Raw genomic sequence first — 25,862 nt, 5'->3', positions numbered from 1 at the left:
TAGCAATGTGAGGAATTCGAACATCCACATGGTGGGCGCACGCTCACCTGGGCTTTTTGAAATTTTGTATTAAATGGAATGATGGTAGACCAACCTCAGGAAAATGTGTGGGGCTTTTCAACGCACATTTTCCTATGCTCACACCGTGACAAAAGCATAGAGCTGTGTACTCCGGGATCGACACCGCCTACAGGCACCTGACATATTTAGTTTGAATGTGACAGCCAAGGAGTGCACAATGTCATCTCCAGGAAGAGGGGGGGAGGGCAACCTTCCACCTGCCATGGCCAGCCTGATTAACTGAAAAAGGCTCCATGGATCCGCTCTACTTTGTTAGGCCCTGCAGCTGGTGGCAGAGATTATCATACCAACAGAGGGTATTTCAAACAGGCCCACAGGGGGCCTGGCTGCAGAGGATACCAAATGAGGTGTCATGGCCCAACATTCTTGGTCTCTGTGGAATAAATGGCATTTCCCTTTCGCTACTCCCTGTTAAGATGGCCGCCACTGTGCAGAGTAATAAGGGCTTGTCATTTGCATCCTGGTTTCGCTATTCTCTCTGTCATGGGATTCCGCGTTTCTGTAGCAACCCGCTCTGTGCCAGCTTCAAAGCATACTGCCACGGAACTTGCAGTGCGTCTCATCGTTAAGGTAACGCTTGAACCTTAGCTCAGCGTTCCTCTAGTTTTCTTGCTTTCCATGCCTCCACTATTCCTTCCCAGATTCCCTGTCCCTCCTTGTTGCGCTGCCTTCCTTAGCTTGTTTTCTGTCTTCAGCTTCTTGGTATTATTTGTTCCCGCCTACTTACTTCGATCTTCACTCTGCATCCATTATTGTGTGGCCCTCCGTGGACTACGTTCACCCGAACTTCTCAGACTTTCATTTCAGCTTGTTGCCCGCCTCTGACCTTATTCGGAAAAGGATCCTCTGTGTTATTCTCTAGGATTTGGCGATCAACATAACTACTGTGGGTTTTTCTCACAAGTGTTTTTTGCCCACTCTCTACGGAGTCTTGCTCTGGCTGTTACATGGTCCGGTGTTTATTACTGGGCACTTTGGTGACCAGAGAGGGACGTCCATTTCTTCAGGACTCCAATTTACACCAGTAACAATGCCAGAGACAAGCCTCCTTATCTTCCTCACGCTCCATCACAAAGGTGAGAACAAAACCTGACAGTAGGCAGGAAACCCATCAACCTTTCATAGGCAACTGTGTCAACCTGAAGCCAGCTCCCACCTCTCAGTATCAAGGGCAGTGAACTGTCATGTCTACGTCTATTATTTACAGTAGGCCAACCTGCTATGGGGACTCCATTCATAAGGTACGAAAATAGTACTAGTAAAAAAAAAAAATGATTTGAAAATGGCTACTGTGCAATGTTGGTGACTTGTATCTATATTGGATTTTCTCATGTGCTCCCATACTAAAACCCCAAGCAAGAAATGTGGGTCTCCCAACAGGGGTTGCACAGGAATTACTGATGTCGTTAAGGATTTTTGCTAATACAGCATGAGAGGGTGCACAATTCTAAGGTGTTATGTGTATTGGTGGAGGCAGCTTGCCTTGGTATTTCGTTATTCATATCATGATATTGGCTTGCGTGGTGTTTGTGAGTTTTTGACATAGCACTTTGGTGACATTATGGGGTTCATCTTGGTCTATCAATATGGTTATTTCCTGCCTAGTTTTCACTAGTATACCTCCAAGTGTGGCTTCACGTTTTTCAGGACAGTCGGCTGGCATGTTTGCTATCCATGATGGTGACACGCATGTTAGGGGTGCTTGCCCATGCACAAGTAATTTTTATAATTGTTTTGTGTTTTTGGAAATGTACATTTTTGGACATTCATATTTTTTTACTTTGCTAATTTTCTTCTTTCTCTGCCTCTTTATGACTTTTTCTTTTCTCTTCAATGTTCTTTGTCTGATATTTTAATTTGGGCGTTGTATCAATTTGTATTTTTATGTTCAGCTACATTTTATTTGTTGCTCATATTTTGCTTTGTTAACTTATGCATATTCTGTCTTGTACAATATCTTCATTGTTTTTTTTACTACTTTGTATATTTATTGCTGATATTCATTTTTCATATGTCGATTCTGTGGGAGGATGCAAATTCTGTGTTGTACTTAAATCGCCTTTAATATATGTTTTTTACTCTACCTATTGTTCGATATCGGACATGACTGTGACAGCCCTGAGGAGGACCTTCAGTGCTCGAAACACATGTTGGCTGTTTTTAAAACCCATTGAATAAATATGCAAGAAACATATTAAGAGTTGGAATAGATCATTGGGGATATTGTTACTGACCCATATGACAAATACAGATATGACAGAGCCTTGAGCGCGGGGAGTTGGAGAGGAGACCCAATTTCTTTTGTCAGTTTCGTATGGGGGCACATGAATAATATAGATGCAAGCCACCAACAGTGCACAGGAGCATTTTCAAATGATTTTGATGACTTTGCCGACAATATATGCCAGTATAAACAACATTTTCTTGCTGACTATACCAATACATGTCCATCCAAGCTGCGCCATTATGGGACAGTATTACCACATAAGAAATTGCTCATCATCATTTAACTTTATTCTGCCAAAAGGACCTCAAAGTGCACATATGCATCATAAACATTAATCCATCCATGTGTGAGAAAGTGACTGGTGCCAAAGGGGTCCTTCATGGCTCGGTACGGAAGTTTACACAGTATCTGTCCCCAGCCTGTACCAATCACGGCTAGCCCTGTACATAGGGCACACAATTATGGCCTTGGGAGCACTGACACGTCCATTTGTGGGCCCTGCATGTCTAGTTCATATGGGGACCGAGTTAGATCCAGAGAGCATTGGAGTAAGAGGCCCAGGTCCCAAGGGGGCGTAAATCCTATGGAGTATGCGAACCTGTGGAAGGGGGGAAGCGCTGATTGTATACAGACTATTTGGCCTTGGGTGACATCTCAGGCAAATTCTAAGCAGGTCAATGGGCATTCTTGGGTCCCTTAGTCCTATGGGGAGTCTTTTAGTACTTACAATGTCCTCTCTGATCAGGGAGCGGCATCCGTATGCAGTTCTTAGCCAATGGGTGCATTGTTTGTCAGAGAATCTCTGAGTTTGGGTTTGTTACTAGAACATTTGGGATCCCTGTGCATAAATACTACACCCTTCCTTTGGGACCCCCTCTTGTTTGCACACTCCAGAACACGGCCATGCAGATTTTGCCACTTGGGGATGTGGGGGTACATCTAGGGTTACTCTATGCCTGCCTTCACTGGCTCCTCCCCATGGGTTGCTGCCCCACAGAACTATGGAACTTGATACCGAAGGAAATAAGAACCACCTAAAATTCAGGAAACTACTGTGCCTATTCAGCTCGCTGAGATAAACATAGACGCGCGCCTCTACAAACCATACACCTGGACCAAAGCAAACACGTGACAATACAGAATGAAGAACCGACAATAAAACTATTCGACACCCAGAGATCAGCCAAAACCAACTAACAGACCCCCTTCTCTTCTCGACACCCTCACCCCTCTTATGTACTACACAGGCCCAGTGGGCTAATGAATCAACCAACCAAAAACACGCAAATGGCGCACCAATTTCTAATCATACTACAAACCCAATACCTGCAGACAACAAACAACTCAGACAGTGGGCGCCACCCTTCTGGACACAACAAGCCCAGTACACATAAAGCACACCTAGAAAGCTCACACGCACAGACACCAGTTTCTCCTGGTTCTGCATGCATCCACAGAGGAGTACAACCTCTATCCTATACCTCTCTCCATCACTACCCAACCCTACCCACCATTATTACAGAGCCATGTGAGCGCATGGATACCATGCAAATGGCAGCGGTGCACAGTGCAAAGCAACATAACATAACAAATCCTCCCCTTGTTCACCAGTCTTTTCCATGCCTGCCACCGCCTAATGTTTAAGCACTGCCTCCGTAGTAACGTCACCAAACTCCTCCTGACATGCAAGCTCCTTCTCCATATCAATATCACCTAGCTTCACCTGATGTTTAAGCTTGACCTTCTTAGTAATCTTACCCTGACTAACTCCACCAGTCTCCTCCGGATCAACTTCCCCAAACTCCTCCTGAATGAATTCACCAAACTCCTTGTGTAATCTCCACTGATGTTCACCTATCTCCTCCTCCTGAAAATCACTTCAGCGGACGGGTACCTCCCCTTAATTGAACCGTCGTCAAATTGTCTTCTTGGAGCCGTTTTCTTTAAACGTCTTACAAGATTTCCCTGAATTCTTGTTGGGGTAATGACTGTCCAAAGTCTCCAGCTATTTGGGGGGAAGATAAGGATTTCCAAGGAGGGCACATACCTTTTCCTGAACCACTTCACGAGACCATTTCAAGGGACCTGCAAGTGAAAACGGCCTGACTGCAACTGGACACTGTTACTCAGGACTTTGCTTGCTGAAGTGGCAAGCGCTGCAAGAGTCCCCGGCAACCTACCTGGCAGAAAAGGGAAGAAGATGGACTTACCTTTCCTCGCACACTCAGTAGACGGTCTAACAGCAACCCCAGGACCAGAGGAAGCTGTCTTGGACTCTCCCTTCTAATTCAAGCTGCTGCAAGCACTCTGAATGCCTTTGAGCTCCCGCAATACCCCAGCAGAGCATCATTTGACATTAAACACTTCAAACTGCTTCGAGCACCTTTGGGTTGCACCAACTTGCTCAGCATCTACCTGATCACAAGCTTCAAGACTCAAGCCAAACGCTGCTTGTCAAACTTTGTGTCAATTTTCCGAGTAAAGCCAACTCACTGCTGAAATAGATTGGCTTCTTTCACACATCACGACCCTGTCGATCCTTCGAACTCTGTGGGGTTGAACATTGCTGCGTGTCTAAAGCTTCTTCAAGCCTTAAGCTTACGTGGCTTGCTGAATTGCATGTTGTTGCTGAATCCTGCCGAATTAACTCAGCCGGCTCGAACCTGATTCTATGAACCAGAAAGCACCCATAAACCCGGTTTGATGTTGTCGGGCCCCTCACGAATATAATAATGCATCTAACAGTGGTTCTTTACCACTAGCCTTTCTATATGGGTCCTAATAGCATGCAAGTCTCCACTTTACACCTTAACGACATAATATTGAACTTGTTGACTTTTGTACAAGACAGTTACCTGCAGACACCTGTTCTTCACTACCCAGAGTGATTCTTTTTCCCAAGCTAAGTCTGTATTCCCTGTGTATTTCCATACAAGGGTGCATTGTTAATGTTTTTATTACTTTGTCATTTTAGTTTAATTAAAGTCTCATTTTTATAAAACACTGATTGGACATTTCTTATATTTTGCTACTTCCTACACTATTGTTGCTTGGAGGCTTCCTCACACCCTCTTGAACAGTAAAGCCTGCCCTTGGCACATACTAATTTAAAGAGGTGAAGGAGGCGTACTATTCATGCTGTGCCTGTTTCACCAGTATGAACGAGATCACTGCTTGTTTAGTAGTAGTGTCAGTCTGAGCAGGAGTTTAGAAACCACTGAGGGGTGTGAAATATTTAAAATAAATCTGCTTATCCAAAGGACAAGGACAAAGCACAAGATGTTAGACAGATCTATTTATCCTGTAACAAAAATCTTCTTTCCACTTCCATGGCCTAAATTTATTAAATATTGCATACAGGCACAACATGCTCTTTTATATTTTATAACAAACAAATCCAGCAGACAGATACATGCTTTGAAATGAATGCAACGCAGCATGTTCAGCTATAACTAGAACTTGGTCTATTCAAGTGTGTGGCTTTATATAATAAATTGTACCATAGGCTAAACAAATGTATTTAGGATTTGGAGAGCACAATGAGGTACTTAAACTTTGCCGAGGAAAATAGAAAAATGCAATAATTCATTGTTACCAATCTTATCAAAATAAATGTAATCTTCCATACCATACTTTCTAGCACATCCATGAAATCGTCTGCAGTTGGAAGATAGTATGCAGTTTCATTCTCACTACACCTTTGTGGGTGGGAGAGGAGTGAGGAAGAGGTGCATTGAGTTTTAAGGCCAAGTTGGTAGGCTTAACCTATAGTGCTGAAACTGAGAACATAGGACACTCGTCTTGCGGCTGAAAAGACTAGAGGGATGGGGACTGCACAAGGATGAACGATGCTTAACATTATTACCACTATTCTGCCACAGCATATTAGCATGACCACTAAGATCCTGCGCAATTAATTGCAAAACTGCGATGGTGCTTGAACCCTCGAAGCACACAGTACATTTACATGCACAAAAACATGATAGCGTAATGATCACATCCTGATAATAAGGTTTGACATGTCTAGATCCCTTCTCCGGGGCTTTGTCACTCCAGACCAAACTTTCTTCCCTCCTAATTTGCCCACTGAGCTAAAGACACTTCTCCCTGTTCAAAAACAGGCATTTTCACGCTGTGACCGACCAAGATTAGCTTTTAGTGCAAAGCATTTTTACGAACAACAGTAGTTGGACCATCATTTCAACGTTAAAGGAAATTGATTTCAATTTTAAAAGGTGTAGACCTTTGACAATCCCACCCACTGTTATTAGAATTCTCCCACCACCATGCAACCAACACACAGTTGCTGGAGTCAGGCAGCCGAGCCACCAACACATACTTGCTAGCCACGATGCCCGCATGTACACAATAGTTCCATGTAAATATTTTGAAAGTTTACAACGGTGAGCAGAGGTCAGAAAATGAGAGACTTGGGTGGGTGCTGTTTGCATAGAATTGTGGCTGCATAATCCAGACTGATGAGGGCCACATAGATCATTAGTGTCCAGGTAGGAAAGGATCCTGTTAAAAGACAAGTCCTTCAAAGATTTTAGAAGTGTAAGGAAAGTGAAATACAGCAGATGGCTATCAGTTTCTTTTGGAGTGTTATTTATGATTGATAGCGGAGTAGCTACTTTGAAGCTTGCAGGAAAGATCCGCATTGGAGGAGAAGTTGAAAAGGAAGGAGAGCTATGAGCAGGTGAGAGGTCTAGATTCCTTGGCCATGTATGGGACAAACCGGTAAATGGGGGCACATGACAGGAAAGCAGACCCGAGGATGGGTACCAGGTTGGTTTTGGAGAATTTGGGAAGGAGCCCAGAATTAGGTGAGTTATGCAGTGTTAGAAAGATACAGGGAGGAGGACGTACAGGAGGGGTTGTCATGTTATACTGGAGTCATGTTAAGTACAGAGACACCATCGGAAGATGGCTTCCTAGCACTGAAGTATGGTCTATGGCGCTTAAATAACATCTGCCTGAAATGTGAGATGGGAACTAACATGGATAAAGAAATGTCTCGAGGGGCTTTCTAAATTGTAGATGATGTTACTTGTGACAGGAAAGGAACAATCTCCTATTCTGCTTAGATTGGTTTTTGGTAAAGTATTAAGACATTTCCTGACAGTCGTATGTAAGGTGTAAAATATTTACTAGGATTCTGATGTAAAAACCATTATGCCAGATTGAACCAGGCTTTATGGGCTACAAATAGTGGGCCTCATTACGAGCTTGGCGGCAGCCGTGCCGGTAGGCTGCCGCCACACTCGTGAAATTACCGACACCCGGCAAAGGGGACTACAGGGGATGCACCGACGCCATTCTAAACTCTATGGGGGTCATTACGACCTTGGAGGTAACCATGCCGCAATTTGCGGCATGGTTACCCCCTTACCGGGTACCGGGTCCGGGTCCGGGTTCCGTGAATGAGGAATTACCGGGCCATTCCAACCTTGGAGGACCCGGTAATTCCTCATTCAAGGAACCCGGACCCGGTACATCCCCATTCCCATTCGAGCCCCCATAGGGAGCTAACAACGGGCCCGTTAATAACGGTTTTACCAGGCGCCCTTTGCGGGTCACGGGAGCAGTCTTGTAATGGGGCGGTAAGGGGGTTGACGGCTCCGGTACCATTACCGGCACCGTTAACCCCTTACCGCCAACCTCGGAATGAGGCCCTATATGTTAGATAGGAGCGTTTAAAGGTGTCGGAGTCATAGTGCAAGGTAGCAGGAATAGCAAGTCGTGAGGGGTGATCCATGTCCCAGTCATCTCCATGGCCACAAAGGCAGTGTTGTGCGAGTCAAAGTGATTGGTGAGGAGGGTTTTATTTTGCAGACAGATCAGTCATTTCGCAGTCTGCTTAAATGAGAGCGCCTAGTTGCCTTTGGGCTTTGCGCGCTACAAATGCATAAATAAAATAAATAAATAAAAGTAGTGGAGCGATGGGGCCAGGAGGCCTTTTGAGGGTGGGGTGACAAGCAAGGGTGCGATAAGAAGTATGGGAGTGTGGGGTGAAAGGCATGAGGTGGTTGGTCAAGGGGGAAAAAGGGGTAAACAGGGATTGAGAGAAGGGCAAGGAAAGATTGAGAAATAGCATTGGGGGGTTAGGGATGCATTGTTAACAGATTTAGGTGAAGAGGAGTAAGAAGCAATAGCAGAGTGTGTGGTAAGGCAAACAATGTAACTATTGAGGAGACCAGAGTATTATTGAAGCAATTAAACAGGACTAAGAGTATCAGAAATGCAGGCCATTCAGAACCATAGCTGACCACAATGAAGTATATCAGTTTATGCATGGTGTTAGACGACCAGAAAATTCAGTACACAAAGTTATGCAGGGCCATAGGCAACCAAACTGCAGTACAAAATGAAATGCTGAGCAGTAGGTGACCAGAAATGCAGTACACAGTTTATGCAGGGCCATCGGTGAGCATAAATGCAGTACCAAAGGGTCATGCAGAGCCACAGACGACCGCAAACAGAGTAGAGAGGTGGTTTTGGCGAGCCACTGTGAATGTTTAAATAATCAAATACTCTATAGGAGTCTGTCAATTAGCAAATATTGACAATGAATTGTAGCATGTACGGGGAAGATAGTATAGAGCTCAAGTTTCCCATCGCCATGCGTGAGAAGGCCATCCAGTCCTGGATTTGCTTGGAATAATGGGACTTGTTTTTTTCCTAATTTCAAATAGGAAAGAAACAAAAACACAAGTCCCAGAATTCAAAGAAAATAAAAACAGGCCTAGATCTTCTCATAAACTCATGCATGGTAAGGGGATACTTGAGAGCTCTGATAGAAGTGGTCATTTTGAATTACCCCAACGGTTCTGGGAGATTTATTGCTGTAAATGTTCAGTCAAAAAAGAGAGAGGGGTGGGGAGTCTGGGACCTTCCGGGCCCGACAGGGTTATCCAGAACATGCCCTTAGATTGAGAGCCCTGCGATGTGGATGCCAGGCAATGGAACTCCTAAGGGCCAGCAGCTAAGTGAGTGACACTTGGTAGGAGTCTAATTACTAAGCTGCATGCCTCCCAAATAGGTTTTTGTTAGGCCGAGAACAGTTGGCATGAGATTGGGGCTAGGATTCTCTGGGTCTCCTGAGGGGAGCTGGGCCTTAATCTTCACCCTTCTGGGCTGGCAGTTGGAATAGGGTTTGGCCAAATATTTGGAGGCTTTGTCGGGGCTTGATACAACTGTTTTCTTATTTTATTATCATTGCCAGAAGTTCCCAGATTATACTGGAAAGTAGTCGGGAGATTCAATGTTTCATGAATTTACTTTGATCTGGCATTGAGAACCATATCTACTCATTGGAAAGAAGCTGCCATACCATCATCGTTAGTGATATCATGCATACATGACCCATCGGTTGGAGACTTAAACCATACAGCATCTGGCAAACATGCAATTGAGTTATCTTATCATTTTCTAATAATATAGCTCTTTAATCTCCTTAACTTCATACACAAAGAAGTTTCTAAACCATAATGACATCATGATATAAATGATCATCTTTAAACCTCGGCAGCATCCTCTGTCGACTTCTACGTCCCCGGATTCTTCTGTTTCTTTGTCAGTTGATTGTTCCTGTCCTGCTGATTCTTCTTTTTCTTCCTTTTCTCCAATATCGAAATGTGATGATGTGGCTTTGATTTCTCGCAGACATCCTCCCGCTGCTCCATCTGATCCTCTTCCAGCCTCTCTGGTCAAGTCTATTTTTTCTGCTCTTGCTCCTATTCTAAGGTATTTGTTTAATCTTTTTGTCTTCTGGGACCTTCCGGTCTTAGAGTCTGCTACAGCCGTTCCGCTTTTAAAGAAGCCTTCGCTTAGTGCTTCTGCCGCTTCTAACTTTCGGCCTATTTCTCTGCTTGCATGCTTTTCTAAACTTTTGAGCGACTTGTTAAAGCTCGACTCGTTCACTAACTCCGAGGACCTCTCAAATCACCTTACTACTACTATTAATCACATTATTGATTATCTCGTGCCGAAGAAGTCTCGACTGAACAAAACAAAGATCAACAAAAATTCCTGGTTTGATGATTCCATTACTGCCTTGCGGCGTGACAAACGGAAGGCTGAAAGAGAATGGAGAAAAGATCCCACCCCACTTGCGTCTCACTGCTTGCAAACACCTAGAAGCTAATTTGAAGCAAGCCATTATATCTGCCAAATTCAAAAGCTATAATAATCGTATCTCCTCTGCCAAATCTAGTACACAGGAATTATTCACCATCCTTAAAGAATTCGAAGGTAAAACCCAAGTGGGTCCCTCCTTTCAAAAGGACAGTAACTGGTGTCCGCTTATTCACAGTTAATTCAATCAAAAAACCCTGGGGCACAAAAGTTCCATGGACTCCCAGATTAATCAGATTGTTTCCATAACACCTGCCCCCTAAACTCACAGATGTACTCCCACATGCAACCAAGGTAAATTCTCTGCAGGGGTCATTTTATATTAAACCCAAGTCAGAGACTCAGATATGTGAAATTGTGGGGAAAATGAAACCTACCTCCTGTATGGGAGATCTTTGCCCCTCAAGGCTCTTCAAGGATTTTATTGAAACACTGGCACCATGGGTTGATCGTTTAGTAAATCTCTCCTTTGAGGAAGCTAGGGTGCTCAAGGACTCATGAATCCCCCCTCTTATTAAAAAAAGAGCACCCTCGATCCTCACAACCCAAAACATTATCGACCAATCACAAATGTGCCTTTCCTGCTTAAGATATTTGTTTGAGATGCATATGTTGAACTCCAAGAACATCTGGAGAGTAATCACCTCTTTAATGTCAAGCAGTCAGGCTTTTGGGCTAAGCACGGGACAGAAACAATACTCCTCGATCTCAGGTCAAGTGTGGTGGGCATTGTTGACAGAGGCCAACCAGCGTTTCTAATGCTTCTGGACCTGTCCGCTGCATTTGATCTGATTAACCATTCATTGCTCATCAAAAGATTGCATAATCAAGCACTATGTCCTCCTCTGGCCGCTCTATGGATTGCATCCTTCCTGGGTCCCATATATGCACGCGTACCTGTGGATGATGAGTGTTCCCTTTTCTGGTGCCCATTACGTGAAGAGTACCTCAGGGTTCCTGCATTTCCCCCACATTATTTCATATATTCACTACCCCCCTTCTTCCATACTCGAAGACCTGGGTACACAATTAACTAATTACGCCGATGACACCCATGTCATCATTAATTCCATATATACATCTATTAAGGTATGGTTGGCCACAAAATCACTGGCCTTGAATTTCGAAAAAACAGAGCTTTTGATTATTGCATCCATCAGTAAACTGAAGACACTCAGTTCCGAGTATGATGCCTTCACCATTGCCGACATCACAATTAAAGTTATGAAGACCTTGGGCATTAGATTGGATGCCGAACTTTCCATGAAGCCGCACGTTGCCCAAGTTAAAGCCTCATGTAGCTACATTTCCAAACTCTTAAACCATATCTGTCCCTACATATCGTTACAGAATAGGGCATTACTGGCAACTGTACTCCTCAATTCGTGCCTTGATTATGGCAACAGACTTATGCCAGGGACTGCAACAGGTAGCCTGCATATTCTGCAGGTTACACAAAATAATGCAGTTAGGGACGTTTTTGGTCTATCTCGTAGAGATGTCTCCACGGCCAGACAGGAACTACACTGGATTCCGGTGAAACAACCTGTTGCACATAAAATGCTTAGCATCACCTACAAGTACCGTCACGCAGACTCACCACAGTATATTTCTGATAGACTCGTACTTTACGATTTAATGACCCCACAAAGCTTACTCAACCTAGATTTAAACTCTCAGGCTTCGGTGGAACTGGATTTGATGTCCAGGCCCTCCTGGCCCGGAATAACTCCCCACCCATCTGAGGCAGGCTAAATCCATCACAGAGTTTAAGAAGAGAGTCAAGATCCATTTGTTCAATCTTGATTTTACCAATCTGCCTCATTAACCATTACTGGTGGGGCATACTACCCCTCTCTTACTCGACCATGTCATATTCCACTCATGGACTGCCTGTTAAATTGTGTTGTGTGTCCTATATCAGTTCTGTGTGCGCTTTGAGGCCTATGGGTGATTTAGCGCGTTTGAAAACTTTTAATCAAACCAAACTTGTTTCTTATCTTAATCTTCATAATTTACTCCCATCTCATCAATCTGGCTTTCGTTCTGGGTTTTCCACAGAAACAGCACTTCTGTCTGTGGCCAACCATATTCTTTGAACGCCACTTCAGAAGCTCTCCTCGTTACTGATCTTGCTTGAACACAGTGCTGCATTCGACACTGTCGATCATCTCACTTTACTCTCTACTCTATCATTTCTTGGGTTCTCTGGTTTTGTTCTAAAATGGTTCTCTTCCTATCTTTCCAATAATTGATCCTTTACGGTCTCTTGGAAAGGTTGCTCAGCGCGTTCTTATTCTCTTCTTCATGGTTTTGCTCCGGGGTAGTTCTTGGTCCTGTTCTTTTCACGCTCTGCTTCTTGTCTGGCTTCTTTAATCTCTGACATTCTCTTTCTTCTTTAATCTCCAACTTTCTCCTCATCTCTGTGCTCAGATTTCTCTGTATTTTACACCCCTCATACTCTTCGTCCTGACTCTCAAGTTCTGCTCGCTGGATCTCATCGTCCTTGTGCTCACTCTCGTTCTGACCCATTTCATCTTATCGCATCTACATTATGGACTTATTTACTCTTGGACATTCGTTCTTTTTCTACCCTTGCACGATTTAAAAAACTTCTTAAACATCATTTAATATTGATCTCTTTCCCTGAATAATGTTCTTGTTGGATCCTAATCTTTGATTAATATCTGTGTTCTGATTTCAGTTGCTTGTTATTGCAATGTTGTTATCATTTGTTAAGCGCTTTAGAGAAAAGCAGTGTATACATTCTACAAATAATAAATAAAACATAGTTGAGCATTTACTAGGCAGGGTTTCACAGCCCACCTAGTACCTTATGAGCCTTATTTATTATGGAAAATGCATTCATATATGGGATATTAAGTGGCTAACATCAAATTGAACTGTCTTCATTATCTATACTTTGCAAGCTTTTTTAATACATTCACTACAACTATTTTTTGAGATTATATGCTTTAATTATAGCACGTTTCCTTGGTTGCCCTTGCCCTATAGGCTCTTCCTGGAATCCTTGGATGTGTGTGTGTGTGTTTATATATATATATATATATTATGAATTTCAGTTTATAACATGAAACTGCTTATTTTGTTGTCTTAAATTCTGATTATGACTATCTTCTGTTGTATTATATTTATGTATTGCATTCTTCATCTATTTGATTTGCTGTGAAGTTTCATGACAAATAACTTCACATAGTAATGTGGTGATTACATACCAGTTATCTTCATTACTCCTTGGATTGTTCTTCCTCGTTACACTACTTACTCTATGAGGCGTCCCATCTCCATGAGCAGATGATCACGAACACTTTTCCACTTTTCTTATTTTTTCTACGAGGCAACCCTTTAGTGCATAGGGCTTAATACTCTACCTTACCCAGCCGACCCTACTTCCATTTTAAATCCTGTTATGGACCCAGAAATCAGAAATAGGGCAGGTGCGGTGGGTCATAGGTACTGTAACGAGGAAGAACAAGAATAATGAAGATTACTGGTAAGTAATCCCCATATTAACTGCATGACCTCCTTCGTTGTTAATTATTTATTCTATAAAGGGATATCCAAGCAGACAGATTCCTGAGTCAATAGCTACTTGGACCACAAATAGCAGCCAAACATCACCATTACAACGACCACCCTCAGTGCTCTCAACCGCCAAGCTCCCTACACACCCATACACTTCAATGGCCTCTCACCCGGCCAAAAAGTAAATAAATTATCAAATCGACTGTTTTCATCCGCCCTGGAGACATAAAAAGGTGTGAGCTATGGCTGTAAGCGGAGAAGTGATACGTGGTCCAGCCACACGGCTAGTCCCTGCCCATGAGCAGGAAGAAAATAAGTAGAGTGGGGTGGGTAAGGTTGGGTATTATGCCATATGTAATAAAGGAGTGGAGCACAGCAAAAGAGTGGAAAAGGGTTCCTGCCTGGTCATGGAGGCGGGAAGCCTCAAAGTAAATAATGGGATGAGGAATAAGGACAAATAGTATTATATCGATACTCGGTGGATGTTGATATCGTTAATGTATTTATGTTACAATATTCAAATTGAACTGAAGGGGGATTTTGCGTGAGCCTCACCTTAAGCCCTGAGTCATCATACCATCTCCTTTTTTTTATGCAAAAGAACACAAACGTTTGCTGAGCTCTTAAGTTCCGCCCCCCATCTCATGCGTGAGAACCCCATTAAGTCTTGTCTTATTCTTCATGGAATTCCGAGATTTGTAGCCCTAAATTTAAGATGGATGGATAAAAAGTCTCAGAATTCCAATAAAATAAAATAGGACTGGCAGAGCTCTTAAGTGTCTGTGGACATGCAGGACAAGACTGCCAAGTCCTGTTCTTTCCCCCTTTGGATTCTGAGACTTCTTGATTTCCTTTCCAATTTGAAATTTAGAAAAACTACAAATCCCAGCATTCCAAGCAAAAAGAGGGATTTCTCACGCATGGCCACAGGGAACTACGGATTTCTGGACTGAATGGATTTCCTAGGCATGTTATTACGAAACGTTAGAGCTCTGCGTTTTGTAGTCAACATTAAACTCAGTTCTCAGGTTTTCCAGTCCAGTATGTGAGAAAGCAAACCAGTACTGTTTTTTTTTCTTGGAATTCTGGAATTGTTAGTCCTATATTTAAAATTGAAAAGAAACTAGTGATTTTGCGTGTGAGAGCTCTGAAGGCTGGGTTTGCAGTTTTAGAAGACAGCACAACTTTCTCTTAAAAGGAAGGTGATACGTTGTTTTCCCCACAAATCTTAGGGTAGGTCATTGCAGTGTGAAATCTTGCAGCAAAAAACAGGAACAATCAGAGAAGGATGTCCCATTTGTAAGAGAAAAACATTAGCCATTACTGTTTGAAGATTCTGCAAGAGTGACGTGTTGATAGATATTGAGCCTGTTATTGATAATCTTCATTACTCTTAGTCCTACTCCCTGCTTGCGACCTGCCTCTCCTGCCCTGGTGCAAGTGAAAAGGGTATGATGTGTTAGGAGGTATTGAACTGATACATTGTGGTAAAATGGAATGATATGCTAACAGTAGAAAGGGAGGGACATGTATGTCATATTGAAAATATGTAATGGATTCCTCTGGGAAAGTTTGGGCCACACAAGTACTGTGACGAGGAACGTGGGTTGAAGAGACACAGGGCCTCATTACGAGGAAGGCGGCCCCATAATGAACGGTGCAGGTAAGGGACCGGAACCGTTCATTACGGGCCACCACATTACAGGTCTGCTCGTGGGTGGAGGTAAGGACGCCTGGTCCAGACCTGCTTACCGCCATCCGCGAGCCGACCAGGATGCTAACAACAGGTCTGTCATTAACGGGCCCGTTATTAGCATCCTCCCCATTCCTATTAAGCCCTATGGGGGCTCAAATGGGAATGGGGATGTACCGGGTCCCGGTCCCGAGAATGGGAATGAGCGGGCCCGACAAAGTCGGCATGTCTACCTCCAAACTCGAAATGAGGCCCAGAGTCTCGCAAGAATGGCCTCGGCCATCTTCTTGCGAGACTTTAGTTTGGCACAGGCGAGAGTGGAGCGCACAAGGCAGACAGCCCAAGATGATGCAGTAAGAAGTGCACCCCGGCCGTCCTCCTTACAAGGGACTCAGCAGGCCTCCAGTACAGCACCATAAGTTGGGGAATTAGCAATAGAGACTCTTGTGAGTATTATTGGACAGTGAAGACAACTGGCCCTGTGTGTTTAAATAGTCTATGCCTGCTGAGAAGTCATTAAAGGATTTTCTACTAAATTCAGACGTCGTATTTTAAGCCACAGCATAATTGCCGACGAGGATTAAGGCTCAAACCCGACACCGCTAAGATGCAATGGGCGACGCCACCCCCAGCCTTCCTGCAAACACAAGGTAGGCCAGCAATTCCGTGTCCTAAATGGGAACTCTTATTCACAACATATTTGGATGCCTGGGGAAGGGGTGGGGGGAGATTATAACCCAGGCAGGAAGGCCATGTTACTGAAGGCTATGGGTGTGGAAGGACAAAAGATTTTCGTAGGTTTGAAGCTGGAACCGATTGCGAGTGATGACGATGATGTATTCAAAGAAGCCATCAGAAGGATAGTTAAAAGGTTCTCCAATAAAGAAAAACGTGTTGCAGAGAATAAGGTTCTACACTAGGAAGCAAATCAGTGCAGAGTCGATGGGCGACTATGTCACAAGAATGCACAAGATGGCCACGCTGTGTGAATTTGGGGACAATGTCAAAAATATTATTCGTTTTATCAACAGACCACGCAGACAGAAAACCGCTAACTGCCCTTTAAGGAAGAGAGCAGGCGTAGAGCCAGACTGAATTGAACAAGCAGAACTGATACGTTCAAGATGTTTTAAAGAAGAAAAAATCTTCAATGTTACAGGTACCCCAGGTCAATGAGAATACTCATGAAAAGTACAAAAACAGTACAAATATAATTTGAAAATAGATGGATGAAGGTATTGATCAGAAATATATGTTGATTTAATTTTCAGAACCTAATTCAATGAAACAAGACATTGGTCCACACCTGATGAAGGGCGTTTAGAGCCCGAAGCACGTCGTGCATTAGAGAATTCTATGAACAAAAGGGCATTCAGCCTGAAGCTAAAGGAAAGTCTTATATATGGACTAATGTTTCTCTGAGCCATAGGAAATGGACTGTAAAATGAAGAAAGTGTGACATTTCTTCGCATGATATGTGAACTATATAAAAATGTTTCAAGTATTTTTGTTTTAATATTGTATCCAGATTGAGTATTGTAAAGCATGAGGTAATGCCAAATTGTTGAAAGATTTATGTTTTGAGTATTTAAGAAACTTGAAAACTTATGTGTGACATTTAGCCACCATAAATTATACTTTGTGTTCAAATAATTAAAACATAAGAAAAATTGTAAGATAAACAGAGAGACAGTACTCATTTTGCATAGGTTTATGCTCAAAAGTGTGCACGGAGCCAAGGTCATTTTTGCTAAAGTGATCCCAAAACTGTTCTGTTCAAATTGGATTCTGTAGCCCAGAATCCGACTCTGTCAGCACCTAAGAAATTCATTTGTATAACTGTATTAGAAATCATTTTAAAACCTAAAAAGGTGTGCTCCTCTACACCATTGTTACTATTGAAAATGTTATCTATAACATGCTGGTAGTGCACACCACTAAACTAAACTAAACCGACAGCAGAAAAGTTCAAGACAAGTTTATTTTGGAAAAAGTACTGCAGTTAGATAATGCCATTCGGATTGCCAGGGGAGCGGAAGAGACCACACTGCGATGCAAGGAAGCAAGGAAGGGGCAGGATACTCACAGAGGGCAGAGGTACAAGCCATCCATTACAGGGCAAATAGAAAGAGGCCCAGGAGTGACGTCAGAGACGAGAGAGGGAAGCAGAAGGCGCCTCTAAAATGCCACAGGTGCACAAGCACGCTTCACCTGGCGAATAACAAAACATGCCCGGCCAGAAACAAACAATGCACAAACTGTAAAATATTCAGACACATCGCCACTGCGTGCCACTGGAGTGGATAGAAAGTGACGTCAGTAGAAGCTACTAAACCTACGGTAGGTCAGGAATCCTCTGATGACGACAGGCCAACAATTATCATGGTAAACAGCTTGACGGCAAGTAAAAAGAAGCCGCATTGCGTGACCAGTATAGATGGAAATGAGCCCCAAAGTATTGGCGGACTATGGATCAGACCTAACCATATTGGCCATTTGCAACTACAAGGAAATGGTAGGGCAAATCAAGGTGGAAGTTTGTAGGATGAAGCATCGACCCACGTTGTTGAGTGGGGCATCAGTATGTCTACTGGGTTATAGCAATGGAACTGTCGAATTCAAGCGCAGACAGACGAAAACAAAAGTGTAACTTTCAGAGAAGGATCCGGCAGTACTGGGTTGGCATGATCAGGCGAAGTTGAACATCAAGCTGGATCCCAGCACAGAAGGCCAAGTACTCTCCATCAGAGCAGGAGGAGCTTCGGCATCAAGGGACGAGTTCCCAAAGCTGTTTTCAGAGAGACTGGGAAAGAGATAGAATGATGTACACAAGATTCGGCTAAAGCATGATGCAGTGCCAATCAAGCACAAATGTAGACCAGTTCCTGCGACAGCGAGGAGTGCATTGCAAGATCAACTCAGGAATATGGTCAACAAGGGCACGATCGAACCAGTAGAGCCATCAGAGTGGGTAAGCCTGATGGTTCTGATTAAAAAGCAGCAGTCCAATGATAGCAGGGTCTACGTCGATATGTGCAGTTTAAATATGGAAATCATAACACACTGCTAACTCTTGCCTAGCATAAACAAACTGATCTTAATGATGAAAGAAGCAAAGTACTTCTGAAATTGAATATGAGGGATGTATATCACCAAATATCACCAAATACGTCTGCACAAAGAATCGAGGCCATTGACGGCATTCATCATCCCGTTTGGCACATATCAATTCACCAGAATGCCATTCAGGTTGTCCTCTGCAACCTCGGTATTCCAAAGGATGATGTAATCGCTGTTGCGCCACATTATGAATGTGTCGTATGTTCAGGACAACCTCTTTATTTATGCAGAGGATGAGGAGACTCATTATATTGTGTTGAGGAATGTGCTCACGAAATTGCAAAAAGCAGGAGTGAAGTTGAGATACGAAAAATGTATGATTAAAGCGGGATACAAGATCTCACGAGAAGGAATCAGTCCCAAGAAAAACCTGCTGCAAGCAATCGTGGAAGGCCTAGCACCAACGAACAAGGAGGAACGAAGATCGTTCCTAAGATTAGCACATTATTATGCAAAATTCATACGCAGATTCGCAGAATTGGCAGCGCTGCAGAGAGAATTACTTAATAAATGGGCAGAGTATGAATGGAGGCCGGAACAGAAGAGAGCGTTCGTAGAAGCAAAAACGATGATTGTGAAAGCCCCATGCCTGCGACCGTTCAACCTGGTGTGGAAAACCTACATCACCACTGATGCGAGTGCATACAGGCTGGGGGCAACACTCACACACAGAAGAGGAGATGGAGAACATGTTGTGGCATTCATGTTCAAGGCACTGTCGGATGCTGAGAAAACGTACTCCACAGTGGAGAAAAAAATGTTGGCATGTGCCTGGGCAGTAGAGTACTTTAGGATTGATGTGTGGGGCACCAAATTTCATCTAGTTACAGATCACAAGCCGTTGGTGCACATGCTGAGCATGGCTGGCACAAAGACATCAACTCTGAAGTTGGCGTGCATAGCGGCAGAACTGCAGGAGTACACATATGAAATCATCCACATCCAAGGATGGAGGCATGCGCAAGCTGACTGCATGTCCCACTTACCAGAGCAAAGAGGTCAAGCGACAACATGTCTGAATGAGGAGGGTGTGGTGGCATCAGTGCGGGATCTGTGGAGTAAAGACTGTATGGAGATGAGCAAGACCACTGCCTAGAAGGATCGGCCAATGGTAAAGTTGTGATCCAAATAATAAAAAGAACCATCCTAGAAGGTCTAAGACCGTACTGGAAGGTGGCTGAAGAGATCGACGAAGCAAAGGGTTTGCTCTCAGGGGTGATCAACTGATACCGCCTTTGGCCATAAGGAAGTTCATACTGTGCAGAACCCATGCCGGACATCTGGGGAGCATTATGACGAGGCGCACGGTAAGGGAGTCTTACTGGTGGCCCTGCATGGACCAGCAGGTCCGAGCTATGATGAAGAGGTGTCACAAGTGTCTCAACAGCGACAAAAGGCTGAAAGTGAGACAAGCTCCTTTAATCTCCACAGAAATCCTGTAAGGAGTAAGACAGAAGACAGGCCTGGACTTCATAGGACCGTTAGAGGCCATGCCAGCAGAGCATCGATATGGGGAAGTAATGGTCGATTATCTCTCAAAATGGGTGGAGGCGGAATTTGTGCCTGAGATTACCAAGACCACAGTAGTGGATGCTCTCACATCAGTCTTCCAAAAAAAAAGGGTTACCCAAAGAAATAGTGACAGACAACAGAGTTCAGCTGTCGTCAGAGAACATCAAGCAGAGAAAGATATCCCTGGATCATCCCCAAGCCAATGGGCTTTGAGAAAGGACCAATAGATTTATGAAAGGAGCCTTGCAACTAGCCATGAATCCATACAAAACGGTGAAAGAAGCGGTGGCTGCGCACAAGGTTGACGACGCACACTAGAATGACAAACGTGTATTTCAACATCTTAAGAGGCAGGAGGACTGCTTCCGTGCTAGTGCCGCCATGGTTATCCAGTGTGAGAGAAGATGACTCCATAAACATGGAAGATGTAGTGTGGAGTAGATATGTAGAGACACAGGGCCTCGGCCTGGGCGAGGCGGGCAGCTGCCCGGGGCGCAATTGCCCCGGGGGCGCAATTGCCCCAGTCCCTGCCCTTGGCTAGAGGGGTTCACATGTCTGGGTTTGTGGCGGCGATTGCTGGGGGCAGAGAGTTCGGCAGCGCCGTAACAGGTGCTGGCGCTGCCTCTTCTGACTGTAATGTCACGTAGTACGAAAGTACTACGTGGCATTATGGAAGTCAGAGCAGGCTCCCAGCCCACCCCCTCCCTTGACTTTCACGCCACTTGGGGTCGGGGTGGAGTGGGGGCATAAAAAGGCGCCTTTCCTGATGGCTGCCCACCTTTGCTGCTGGCTGTATCCTGTGCTCGAGACGGCGGAAACATTTCTTTGCAGCTCGGATTTGTTTGTGTGCACGGTGCACCGCTTCATCAAAAAGAAGGTAGGGGCCATGTTTATTTTATTATGCTTTGTTCTTCTAAGTCCTTGACCCCTTCGTTTGTGTTTTCCTTGTCGGAGCCGTACTATTCATGATTGCTCTCGTGTTCGTGTACTGAGTGTGTGTTTGTGTCAGCGTGAAAGTATGAGAGTGTGTGTTTTCACTGGTCCCCTTTTCCCACTGTGTGCCCCCACTGTGTCCCCATGTCCCAATGTGTGCCCCCACTGTGTCCCAATGTGTTCCCCCACTGGTCCTCTGCCCCACTGGTCCCCTTTTCACACTGTGTGCCCCCACTGGTCCCTGTGTCCCAATGTGTGCCCCCACTGGTTCCCATGTCCCAATGTGTGCCCCCACTGGTGCCCGTGTCGCAATGTTTGCCCCCATTGGTCCCTGTGTCGCAATGTTCCCCCCACCGGTCCCTGTGTGCCCCCACTGGCCCCCGTGTCCCACTGTTGTGCCCCCACTGGTCCCCAGGTTCCAGTGTGTGCCCCCACTGGTCCCTGTGTCCCACTGTGTCCCAATGTGTGCCCCCACTGGTCCCCATGTCCCAATGTGTGCCCCCACTAGTCCCTGTGTCGCAATGTGTGCCCCCACTGGTCCCCGTGTCCCACTGTTGTGCCCCCACTGGTCCCTGTGTCCCAATGTGTGCCCCCACTGGTCCCCATGTCCCAATGAGTGCCCCCACTGGTCCCTGTGTCCCAATGTGTGCCCCCACTGGTCCCCGTGTTGTGCCCCCACTGGTCCCTGTGTCCCAATGTGTGCCCCCACTGGTCCCCTTCCCCCACTGGCCCCCGTGTCCCACTGTTGTGCCCCCACTGGTCCCTGTGTCCCAGTGTGTGCCCCCACTGGTCCCCATGTCCCAATGTGTGCCCCCACTGGTCCCTCTGTCCCACTGTGTCCCAATGTGTGCCCCAACTGGTCACCGTGTCCCAATGTGTGCCCCCACTGGTCCTCATGTCCCAATGTGTGCCCCCACTAGTCCCCGTGTCGCAATGTGTGCCCCCACTGGTCCCTGTGTCCCAATGTGTGCCCCCACTGGTCCCCGTGTCCCACTGTTGTGCCCCCACTGGTCCCTGTGTCCCAATGTGTGCCCCCAATGATCCCCATGTCCCAATGTGTGCCCCTACTGGTCCCCGTGTCCCACTGTGTCCTAATGTGTGCCCCCACTGGTCCCCATGTCCCAATGTGTGCCCCCACTAGTCCCCTTGTCGCAAAGTGTGCCCCCACTGGTCCCCGTGTCCCACTGTTGTGCCCCCACTGGTCCCTGTGTCCCAATGTGTGCCCCCACTGGTCCCCATGTCCCAATGTGTGCCCCTACTGGTCCCCGTGTCCCACTGTGTCCTAATGTGTGCCCCCACTGGTCCATGTGTCCCAATGTGTGCCCCCACTGGTCCCCGTGTCCCAATGTGTGCCCCCACTGGTCCCTGCCCCCACTGGTCCCCGTGTCCTACTGTTGTGCCCCCACTGGTCCCCGTGTCCCAATGTGTGCCCCCACTGGTCCCCTGCCCCCACTGGTCCCCGTGTCTCAATGTGTGCCCCCACTGTTCCCTGTGTTCCAATGTGTGCCCCCACTGGGCCTTGTGTCCCAGTGTGTGCCCCCCACTGGTCCCCTGCCCCCACTGGTCCCCGTGTCTCAATGTGTGCCCCCACTGTTCCCTGTGTTCCAATGTGTGCCCCCACTGGTCCCCAGCCCCCACTGGTCCCCGTGTCCCACTGTTGTGACTCTTGGTCTTACAAATCTTCTCAGAGGATAGAACATGGTAGGCATATCCAACTGTCCCATTGTAGAGGTTAGTTCTACAAAGTTATTGAATTATGATGTAATAAAACCGATTTTATTGAGTTTGGGAGTGGCGCACGGTGGGAGTGGCGCGCGGGGGGAGCATTCCTAGTGTTTCGCCCTGGGCACCAAATGGGCTAGAAACTGCCCCTGTCATAATCCTTCGATTTTAGCCAACAGGCTTTCACACGGGTTTACTTTAAAGGCCATTATTGTAAATAAAAAGGGGGTAACTATGTACCAGCATACAGCCTTCTGTTCGCTGCCCAAGGTGAAACAACTGTTTCCCTTATGTTAAGCATGCGTAGTACTTTATTTCGAGTTGGTGCGAATTCCTCATCTTAGCAATGAAAATACTGTTTCTATGACGACCGCATTAAGAGCAGCTTAGGTTGCCTTTAGCTGATCTTCGACATTAAAATATTTCCCATAACATTGAAATAGGTGTGAACGGTAAAATGCACAGAGCCCAACACGGAAGGGAAACGGTCAGAGAAAGTAAAACGGAGGTGGCTCCGGGTTGACGCCGGGCTGATTGCAGTCCCTAGAACATGGCCGCCAAGGGCGAGAAATGAAGGCAGGGCAGCGCTATATACTTCAATGGCAGGCTGGGCTTACCTCAGGGCTGAGGAGCAGCTAGTCCGCGAAGCTGCCGTGCTCTTCGGACTTGGGCTACTGACTGGGGGAAATCAGCGTGTGAGTCACATTTAGAGGCAGATGTGCAGTGAGCTGTCAGCTGTCAGGCATTAACCAGATTCCTGGCCCTCAGCGGACCCAGGAGCAGTCACTTATTTTGGTTTACAAATGAATGTGCACATTTAATTTAGCTTGAACTCAAACAAGCCTATTGCATTGTCATTGAATTACGAAAACATCAATTTAGTGCTGTTTTTATAATTTCCACTCCGGGACATGTAGTCCTACATTTCTAATGGGAACAGCAACATTAACAAGCCCCAAAACAAGGATTTACAAAACCAATATTATTGGTTGTGTGGTGTGAACACCGTGTACGTCCATTGACACAGGCACACTTAGATGGGGGATATGTCCGGAGGAAAGCTGGCAGAGTGGAGGGTGGGGAGGGAAGGGAGCATGGATGGATGGGTGTATGAATACGAGGATTGATGAATGAAGGAATAGGGAGGATGTGTTAACGAATGGTTATAAGGATTGGTGAATGGGTAAAATGATAGTGCTTGAACAGTGACTGAAAAATGGTGAACAGAGATTGTTTTTGTGTGAATATATTTGTTTCTATTCAAGGCAAAATATGGTTCAAGGCATTATAACAAGGCTGCACTAGTCACCAATCTGATCACTAGCGTCAAACGGTAAGGTTTCAACATTCAATTAAAACAATCACTTGAATTGGCGAGAACAAGAACAGTAAAACTATATTATGTTTAGGGGAGGAAATGGGCTGCAACAAGATGGGAAAGTTTGTCTTGCCAGGGCACTGCCACTCAGAAACAGCCAGATCCTCACATTCTGTCCTGAAACTGTCTAAATGGGTATATATGTCTTGCAATTTAGTTGGTTTTTTAGTTAGGGTGAGTATTGTGAGCAATAAAAAGAGCATATTAAAACTTCCATTGCTTGCTCAAAAGGGGTTCTTGCTGCATCACTATCAGACATGTTTCAAATTTAAAATTGTGGGCATTCTTATGTTCCCATGATGCTCTTTAGTTTTATGCAAATCGCCAGGCTTTGGTTCTATAAAGAGATACTGTGTTGCTTGACCAGGGGCCATGCCACTTGGCCACTTGGCCACGCCCCCTCCTCCCCATGGCACAGACCCTCAAGGTGGCGAGGGGTCCCAGAGTACATTTTTCCATTCCCAGCACTGGTTATGCACTAATGTTCAAGACACTATCAAACATTATGTATAGCGCCATAGAAATGTTCAATAAATAAATAAAAACTTTGCTGAAAAGATCACCATCTCAGGAGGTCAGAGTAACACCAGGTGCCAAGATAACGCCAGACTGGAATCCAAGAATTGCAACTATTAGACCAGAAAACAAGCCTTCTCCTGCTATGCTCCCAGGATCTGGAACAAAATTCCTGCTAACATCAGACTGGCTCTCTTATGATTCAGGAAATAGCTGAAGACCCTATTCTTCAAGGAACACTTCACAAACCTATTGTCAAGGAGTTCCCCCCTTCTCACCTGGGTCCGTTCTTTGCTGGAGTCCTTGGTCGCTGCCTTCTTGCGGACAGACCTTGTTTTGAACAAGGGTGCCCGAGTCTCTTCCAACTCCAGACTGCGTTCAGTTTCTGGGACGCGGATCCAGGAATCCGGGAAACTAGGAAGAGTGCAACTAGCACACGAGTCCAGGAGATAGGAGGAAAGGAAGGGGCAAGGAACGGGTAGGTAGGCAGGTACAAGGAAACAATACTGCAAGCTACAGAACACACGTCGGATCGCTACTTTTCAATAGCATTGAGACGTGCGGAGCCGCAGAAGGCGTGGTCTATTAATAGAATACGTTACATCCAGCGCGTGGAGCGAGAAAGGGGTTTCACGCTGGACGACCATGTTGGGAGTATTATGGAGTGCAAGCCCGTTGTGACAAGGACCAGGAAGTCCAAAAGGGACGTGTTCTGTAGTTCATGACACCTATGAGGATCATGGACCGACAAAACTACCCTCCCCCCACTATGTTCTACTCACCGCAATTGTACAGTGCTTGGCTGTTATCTAGCTAGGTTTGGGCTACATAAATAAGTGGCATCCATACATAAGTCTATTTGATTGGCATGGTAGAAGGACAGTGATCCACAGTAGCACCGAAATGAAAACAATCCTCGTGTTAATCGCAAATGCATGTGGCTCTAACCCTGGTGAGAGGCCTTGCATAAGCAGTCTTCAACATTGAAAGCAACCTCT

The 25,862-nt window shown here is 45.3% G+C and overlaps 1 protein-coding gene across 3 annotated transcripts in view; it reads right to left on the bottom strand.

Moving 5' to 3' along the window:
- LOC138566252 (solute carrier family 26 member 6-like) overlaps positions 1-25,862 on the bottom strand; it is a 1,150,832-nt gene that overhangs the window by 932,617 nt on the left and 192,353 nt on the right. Inside the window, exon 1 of one of the 3 annotated variants that reach the window (XM_069643339.1) lies at positions 23,588-23,664. The exons of the other annotated variants lie outside the window; for them this stretch is intronic. The gene's annotated coding sequence lies outside the window, so the exon portion shown is untranslated. Of the gene's footprint in view, positions 1-23,587; positions 23,665-25,862 lie in introns of those variants that run through there. 3 annotated transcript variants of the gene reach the window in all.

This window comes from Ambystoma mexicanum, chromosome 2p (genome assembly GCF_040938575.1).
Source record: "Ambystoma mexicanum isolate Mex_15411 chromosome 2p, UKY_AmexF1_1, whole genome shotgun sequence".
In the NCBI taxonomy this organism is placed as follows: domain Eukaryota; kingdom Metazoa; phylum Chordata; class Amphibia; order Caudata; family Ambystomatidae; genus Ambystoma; species Ambystoma mexicanum.
Note: the sequence above shows the minus strand (reverse complement) of the source record. Positions and strands in the feature narration are given on the sequence as shown.